General features: G+C 49.6%; 1 long non-coding RNA gene across 1 annotated transcript in view; it reads left to right on the forward strand.

Moving 5' to 3' along the window:
* LOC125926961 (uncharacterized) overlaps positions 1-8,022 on the forward strand; it is a 14,269-nt gene extending 6,247 nt beyond the window's left edge. The window contains exon 4 of the long non-coding RNA XR_007459202.1: positions 5,868-8,022. This is a non-coding gene — a long non-coding RNA (uncharacterized LOC125926961). The remainder of the gene's footprint in view (positions 1-5,867) is intronic.
* The last annotated feature ends 301 nt before the right edge of the window (positions 8,023-8,323 follow it).

Raw genomic sequence — 8,323 nt, forward strand, 5'->3', positions numbered from 1 at the left:
ACAACACACACACACACACACACACACACACACACACACGCGCGCGCACAAAAGGGGTCTCTGTCTCTCAGTTCATTTTCTTTCGAAGAACAACCCTCCTGCTTTCCAGGGTGACCGGTTAGCTTACTCTCTCAGCAGCTCTCCTGACACCTGGGGCCTTCTTTTGGCCACCAGGTAAATGCACCAGGGTCCCCGATGGCTGGCGGCATGTGCCGGGGATGGACGTGAACCCCTACGTTTTAGTCCGAAAGCCTGCCGGGTCAAGCCGACCACCTGTGTGAGATCCCAGTCTGTGGATCTAGCCCTTCTCCGGACCCTCAGAGCTGTGGGATACCTTGCCCAGGCCTTTTCCAGAAAGGGTCCTCTCAGATGGCCAGAGAAATGGCGTCTGGCGAGGAGGAGAGCCAGCGGTGGGGCCAGGGGCCAGGTCTCCATGAGTTGCAAGTACCTCCATGCAAACAGAACGCCCGAGGGACGCATCCACCTAGGGCGGCTGAGAACTGTTCACAAGGCTGACTTCCTGCTTTTTCCCCTCTACTTCTCTCATTCTTTCTCCACTGCTCCATGCATGATTTGCTTTAATCTAGCTGTTTAGTTATGTAATCAGTGCTCCTGAACTCAACACCCAACACAGAACAAAGCCAAGGCAGCCATTTCATCGTACGGTTCTCTTCCAGACCTTTGCCCTAACTCCTGATTCCTGTGTTCATCATTCCCTGCTTCCCTCTTTATTTTAATTTAATTTAATTTAATTTAATTTAATTTAATGTTTTATTTATTTATTTATTTATTTGAGAGAGAGAGAAAATGAGACAGAGTGCGAGCAGGGGAGGGGCAGAGAAAGAGGGAGACACAGAATCCAAAGCAGGCTCCAGGCTCTGAGCTGTCAGCACAGAGCCCGACGCGGGGCTTGAACCCACGAACTGAGAGATCATGACCTGAGCCCAAGTCGGAGGCTTAACCGACTGAGCTACCCAGGCGCCCCTCTTTATATTATTTTAAAATTTCTTTGTATAATGGGCAACGTCAAACCCACACAAAACTAGGGAGACTAATAAAGTGAACCCATATGCCCCTATCGTCCAGATTCCAGCTTTTCAAATCATGCCCGATCTTGTTTCATCCATTTTGTTCTAGTCCCACACCCTCTGGGGAGTTGAATTGGATTCATATGTGTTCCTAAAGGCTATCTATTTTTTATTTCCTCTGTCGCTAACGTTATCAAAGGGTATGCTGCCCTGTGCAATTTTTTTTCAGAGCTACTGTTTTAATATTGCGTTCGTAAGTATCATCCTTGTTGCTGTCCGTCACTGTAGTTAATTCATTTTGATGATGTGTAATAGTCCATTTATGAGCATAGCTCGGTTTATTTCTCCACTCCCTCACCGACGGCCACTCAAGTGTTTCCAGCCTTTTGCCACTGTGGAGAGTGCTTTTATGAATGGTCTTGTACATTCTTGTCCTACACCTGGTAGAGCTCTGTGAGTGGAAATGTTAAGCTTTAGAATTAATGCTGGATTGTGGGGCACCTGGGTGGCTCAGTTGGTTGAGCATCTGACTTCGGCTCAGGTCACAATCTCATGGTTCATGAGTTCGAGCCCCACGTCATGCTTCAGATCCTCTGTCTGCCCCCCCCCCCCACTCCTCCCCTGCTCATGCACTCTCTCTCAAAAACAAATAAAACATTTAGGATTCATGCTGGATTGCTTCCCGTCAAAGTGCTGCCCCACCCCGGCACCATATGAGAGATCCCTCCCCGGATTCGTATTTTCTCTCCCATGCTGGTTGTTGATAGATGTATTCATTTTTTCCAATTAAAATGTAATCTCAGGGGCCTTCATTTACATCTCCTCAGTTACTGATGTCTTAGCTTAGGCTGCCAAACAAAATAGCATAGACTAGGTTTGGGACTTGCTTGGGATCTATCACCCCCTCCCTTTTTGTTCCTATTGCCCCCTTTTAGAAGGGGGATTTCTATTCTAAGCCACCCAGTCTATGGCATTTTGTTGCGGCAGCCCAGGCGAACCACAACAATCACTGATGTTGACTATCTCTTCATTTGGTTACCCACCCGTGCATTTCCTTTGTGTGTTAAGTGCCCATTTTGTCCATTTTCTATTGGGTTGCCCATATTCTATTGGGGTTTTTTTGGTCCATTTTCTATTGGTCCATTCGCTTCCTATTGTTCCTATTCGCTATTTTCTATTTGGTCCATTCGCTTCCTATTGTTGCTATAACAAATCACCACGTTCTTAAAAGAACATCATTTTTCCTGAGTTACGGTTCTGGAGGTCAGAAGTCCAGAGGGGGGGTCTCACTGGGTGAAACGAAGGTGTTGGCAGAACTGCGTTCCCCGTGGAGGCTCAGGAGGGACATCTGTCTCCTTTCCTTTCCCAGCTTCTAGAAACTGCCCATATTCCTTGGCTCACGCCTCCTTTCCAGCCATCACATCACCCGGACCTCTGTTTCCGTTGTCACATCTCCTCTCTCTCTCTCTCTGACCCGCCTACTTCCCTCTTATAAGGACCCTTGTGTTTACATTGGGCCCAGCCAGGTATTCCAGGGTAATCTCCCCATCCCAAGATCCTTAACTTCATCCCATCTGCAGCAACCCTTTTGCCACGTAAGGTAACATTCAGTAGTTCTGGGGGACCAGGACGTGGACATCTCTGGGGGACCACTGTTCTGCCTGTGTTCTCACACTGCGCTCTTTCCTTTCTCATGGTTGGTATAAGAAGAGCCACGTTAAAGAACATGACTCTGCCCCTTGAATGCTGACGGGCAGTAGAGGCCAGTCGCCCCCGAGGGGCCAGCACCGGGTTTCAACAGCTCCCCACCCTCTCTGCTGGGCGCCTGTGGGCGTTTGAGGAGACACATCGGAAAGCAAGACACTGTCTCCACCACCAGCGGGGAGATAGTCCCGAGTTCTGAGGTGCCGAGAGACGCAGGCATGATCTCTGCATCTCTCTGGGCTTTGGAACCTCGTCTGTGAAATGCAGATTCTTACTGTACCTGCTTTTCAAGGTTGTCGTAAGGATAAAATGAGGTTGCGCGCGTGACTGGCTTTACACGCTACCTGACGTGTAGTACTTCATAAATGGCAGAATCGAGAGCCAGATAGAAGGTTCCATGGATGGCCACAAAAAGCAAAAACCCAATTAAAACATGGGCAAAGGCCTTGCACAGACATTTCTCCAAAGAAGATATGCGAACGGCCGATGAAAAGGTGTTCAGCATCCCTAATCATTAGGAAAATGCAAATCAAGGGGCGCCCGGGTGGCTCAGTCGGTTGGGCGTCCGGCTTCGGCTCAGGTCATGATCTTGAGGTCCGTGAGTTCGAGCCCCGCGTCGGGCTCTGTGCTGACAGCTCAGAGCCTGGAGCCTGCTTCGGATTCTGTGTCTCCCTCTCTCTCTCTGACCCTCCCCCGTTCATGCTCTGTCTCTCTCTGTCTCAAAAATAAATAAACGTTAAAAAAAATTAAAAAAAAAAAAAAAAGAAAATGCAAATCAAAACCACAAGGAGATACCCCTTCACGTCCATTAGGATGACTGCTATCAAAAACGAAAGCAAAAGCAGAAAATAACAAGATTTGGCAAGGATGTGGAGACATTGGAAGCCTTGTGTGCTGCGGGTGGGAATGTGAAATGGTGTCGCCACTGTGGAAAATAGTATGGAGGCTCCTTGAAAAACTAAAAGGGGCATTTGGGTGGCTCAGTCGGTTAAGTGTCCGACTTCGACTCAGGTCATGATCCAGTGGTTTTTGAGTTCGAGCCCCGCGTTGGGCTCTGTGCTGACAGCTCGGGGCCTGGAGCCTGCTTCGGATTCTCTTTCTCTCTCTCTGTCCCTCCCCACTCACACTCTGTCTCTCTCTCAAAAATAAATGAACATTAAAAAAAAACAAAACACCTACAACTAGAGCCACTATATGACCCAGCAACCCCCCTTCTGGATATTTATTCAAAGAATTGAAAGCGAGATGTCAAAGAGATATTTGTTGACAGCTCGGAGCCTGGAGCCTGCTTCAGATTCTGTCTCTCTCTCTCTGCCCCTCCCCTGCTTGCACGCTCTCTCTCTCTCTTAAATATAAATAAAACATTTTAATGATACCATCCTGTACACTTAATAACTTGTTGAGGGTTGGGGCCCCTGGGTGGCTCAGTCGGTTAAGCATCTGACTTTGGTTCAGGTCATGATCTCAAGGTTCATGGGTTCGAGCCCTATGTCGGGCTCTGTGCTGACAGCTCAGAGCCTGGAGCCTGCTTCCGATTCTGTCTTCCTCTCTCTCTGCCCCTCCTCCACTTGTGCGTCACTCTCTCTCAAATATAACTAAACATTAAAAAAATTTGTTGAGGGTAGGGACACGTGAGTGGCTCAATCAGTTGGGTGTCTGACTCTTGATTTCAGCTCAGGTCATGATCTCAGAATCGTAGGATCGAGCTCTGCATCGGGCTCTGCACTGAGCCTGAAGCCTGCTTGAGATTCTCTCCCTCTCTGTCTCCGTCTGCCCCTTTCCCCTGCTTGCTCACGCTCTCTCTAAAATAAATAAAAATTTATTTATTTATTTAAAAATTTTTTTAAGTTTATTCATTTTTGAGAGGGAGAGAGACAGAGCGCGAGTGGGGGAGGGGCAGGGAGTGAGGGAGACACAATCCGAAGCAAGCTCCAGGCTCCGAGCTGTCAGCACAGAGCCCAACGCCGGGCTCAAACCCACGAACTGAGACCTCGACCTGAGCCGAAAGACGAAAAATAATTTGTTGAGGGTGAAAAACAATGTTGAGGGTAGCTTTCATGTTCTATGTTTTCTGCCACAATTAAGAAGAGAGTCTCAGGGAAGCCACACCCTTTCCTGGGTCCCATCACTCTTCTTTTCCTAACTAAAGCCAGCTTCCCTTCCCTCCCATCTGTGGTCACTGCAGCTTAATCCACTGATGTGCTTATCCTTAGAAACCAGGTCCTACGCGGGAGCTGTCATTAGGTACCCCTGATATTCAAACTCTTAACTGCTTTCCATGCTCCCCTCCCCAAAGGACAGCCTAGATTGGCCATTCTTAGTGGAGGCAGGAATGGAGGAAATTGCCTTTTCCTTCTTCTGAGTTGCCTCTGGTTTGTGGTTTATTTATTCAATACGTGTTTACTGAGAGTTTACCTTGTGCTAGGCATTGTGGCGGCACTTAAAGTGAGAAGAATCCAGCCGGGAGGTATGGCGTGCCAAGCAGCGGAAACAGTATGTGCAAAGGTCCTGGGGCCAGAAAAGAGTTTGGCACGTCTAAGGAATGGAGGAGGCCGGTGGGAGGGAGGGTGGAGTGGAGAGAGGCTGAGTTATAGCTGGAGCTGGTCTTTGCAGGGCTTCATGAAGCAAGTAAGAGCAGGAAGCTCTTATTTACTAACATTCAAGTAGTCCGATGACAACTATTACCTAAGGACATCCTTGGGTTCTCCCCCAGGGTCTATAACTTGCTACCTGCACACCCTCGGTCAGCGGTTCTCAAAGTTGGACATGAACTTGTGTCACCTGGAGGGCTTGTCACAACAGACCACTGGGCCCCGTGGCAGACTTTCGGATTTAGTAGATCTGGGCGGGGTTCAGAAGTCACGTGTCCAACAGGTTCCCAGGTGACACCGATGCTGCCGGTCTTTGGACCACTTTGCATCATGCTCTGTGCAGGTAAATCACTGATTCTCCCTGAGTCTTTTTCTTCGTCTGTAAAATCGCCCCTCTGTCCTGGTTGATGTGCTCTTCGAACGAGATGATGTACGGGGTGGGGAAAGCCCTTCGTAACAATTTAAAAAGACACGGAGGGAATTATCAGCTTGATGAGGGTCAGTCATCACTGCTCACACGGGTGCTTCCTTCGTCATTTACCAGGAACGGGCACATCGAACACGAGCGGCTGACTGCATAGGAACAGGGGCTGTTGAATTTCACTTACCCTACGTTCGTCTGGGTCTCTGCCCACGTGAGTGTTTGAGAACCACTTGTGCTGAAAGGAGGGTTGCTGCCCTGCCTGGGAGAAACCTTGCCATTCGCCCCTGTTGTTCACCCCACAGACAGAGGCTCGGTCGGTGATGCTTCAAATGTTTGTGGTTATTTTTGTCAACCATCATCTCTTCCCACGCCTCCCCAAGAAAGCTCTCCAGTGAGTCATCCGGGAGGCCCAGGAGGCAGTTGACGTTGTTTTGCTGGTGTTTGGCCATTGAGGGGAAGGGAGAAGTGATGTCTCCTTGGGGGCCCGCTTTGAAGAAAAATTCCACGGGTTCATCGCCTCCCGGAGAGTCGGTCTCTAGAATCCGTGTCTGTGATAGACACTGGGTGTGTGTATTTTTATTTGTATTCGGTCTCCCTTTCGTGGAGTCCATGTGTGTATAATATGCACGGCGCATCTATTGAAAGCCTACTATGTGTCATGAAATTTATCGTCCGGCAGGGCAGACAGACTTGTAATCCAATACGTGAAATGAAGTGTTACAGGGCCTCTGATGGGGATGAACACAGGGTGGGGTGCAGTGAGTCGTAAAGAAGGAAGAGGGTGCCGGAGAGGTGTTCCGAGGAACTGGTTATTAAAGATGGGTGAGGGCCACCTGGCTGGCTCAGATGATAGAGCATGCGACTCTTGATCTCAGCGTCATGAGTTCAAGCCCCACGTTGGAGGTAGAGGTTCTTTAAATGAAAAATAACGTCAGGGGCACCTGGGTGGCTCAGTCGGTTAAGCGTCTGATTCTTGACTTCAGCTCAGATGGTGATCTTGCGGTTTGTGGGTTTGAGCCCCACGTCGGGCTCTGTGCTGGCAGTGGGGAGCCTGCTTGGGATTCTCTCTCTCCCTCTCTCTCTCTCTCTCTCAAAAATAAACTGTTTAAAAAGCATTAAAAACAAAAAAGATGGGTGGCATTTTCCAGGTTGACTCAGGGGAGGCATTCTGCAATGAGGCACATTGGGCACCTGCAGTAGTCCCGTAGAGCTGGAATATGGGTGCAAGGGCTGGAAAGGAGGTTGGAGAGGTGGGCAGGGGCCTGGCCATGAAAGGCCTTAGGGGACAAGGATTTGGTGCTTCATCCTGCAGTCAAGGTACTGAAGTGTTGAAAAGTTGAAGTCAGAGAGCGAAACGACACTCCTGTGTTGTGGGAAGATTATTCTAGAGGAGGTGTGGGGGTGGCTAATGGGAGTGCGGAACTGGAGGTAAGGAGATGGAAATTCAGGCGGGAGCCGAAGGGAGGGTAGCCAGGAGGGAGCCGTAGGGTCGCAGAAAGATGCTGAGGATGCAGAGTTGACAGGACGTGGCTACAAGCTGGATGGAGGTGCAGGGAAACGTGAAGGGAAAGAGAAGAAGCTGGAGGAACAAGCAAGAGTGTGGGGAGAAAATGACTCCCGTCCCACACCTGTTGAGTTTGGGGCGCATTTTGTGGAGGCGCCGGACCCCAGTCTAACTGGACACGTGCCGTTGAGAAGGGCCACATTTAGCCATAACGGGGAGTGGATGAGGTGACCTGGGATGAGAAGATGGACAAGGACAGGTCAGGGCGGCATTGTGTCACTTCATGTGCCGGAGGAGGAAGGGGAAGCTTGGAAGAGCTTCTGGAGGTGATGTCAAAGGGGGAAGAGAGCGAAGCCGTTGGAGGAGGCAGTTAGGTTCTGACAGGGCACTTGGAGGCCAAAAGGAGGAAATACCGGCCAGCTTTCCGGAAGGACAGAGGCCGGTCAGAGCAGTACTCTCCAAGAAGCCGGATCAAACCAAACGGGCCCAAGATGGCGGGCGCCCTCACAGGAAACCCCCGGCCAAATAAGGAAGAAAGCATGAAATCCTGCATCCCTGTCTTAAGTAATGAATATTCCGCCCCCTAGTTAACAGTTGGCAATAAGAGATAGAAACCCAACCCCCAGGGTTAGGACGATTGTGCTGTGGAAGCCACAGATGGAGAAAGTACCAGATGGGAACAGGTCAGCACGAGGACTTAGAACTTCGGGTTCCAGTGAGTGACTTGAGGTCCCGCCCCTAAATAAATATGGAATGAATGGAAGCAACTTGGGAGGTGAGACTATGAACACCATCTCCAAAGAGTGGCCACTGTCTTATCGGTTTGTATCTCTCTAACCTTGACTCCTCTGTTTGTACCAGGAACCCCCTTCTCCCAAGTTATCGCTGAAATGATGAAAAGTAGTGGGAAATCCCACCAGAATAAGGAGAAAGCTGCCATTGGTCTGAGAGAGAGACTTCTGCAAGGGTTCACGCAAGCGAGAGTAGATTCAAAGAAGATCCCACAGACATTTAAGTCACGACACACAGAGGAAAGGGCGGATGGACCCTCAGCGAAACATGGCACGCTCCA

Source organism: Panthera uncia, chromosome E1 (assembly GCF_023721935.1).
Source record: "Panthera uncia isolate 11264 chromosome E1, Puncia_PCG_1.0, whole genome shotgun sequence".
Lineage (NCBI taxonomy): Eukaryota > Metazoa > Chordata > Mammalia > Carnivora > Felidae > Panthera > Panthera uncia.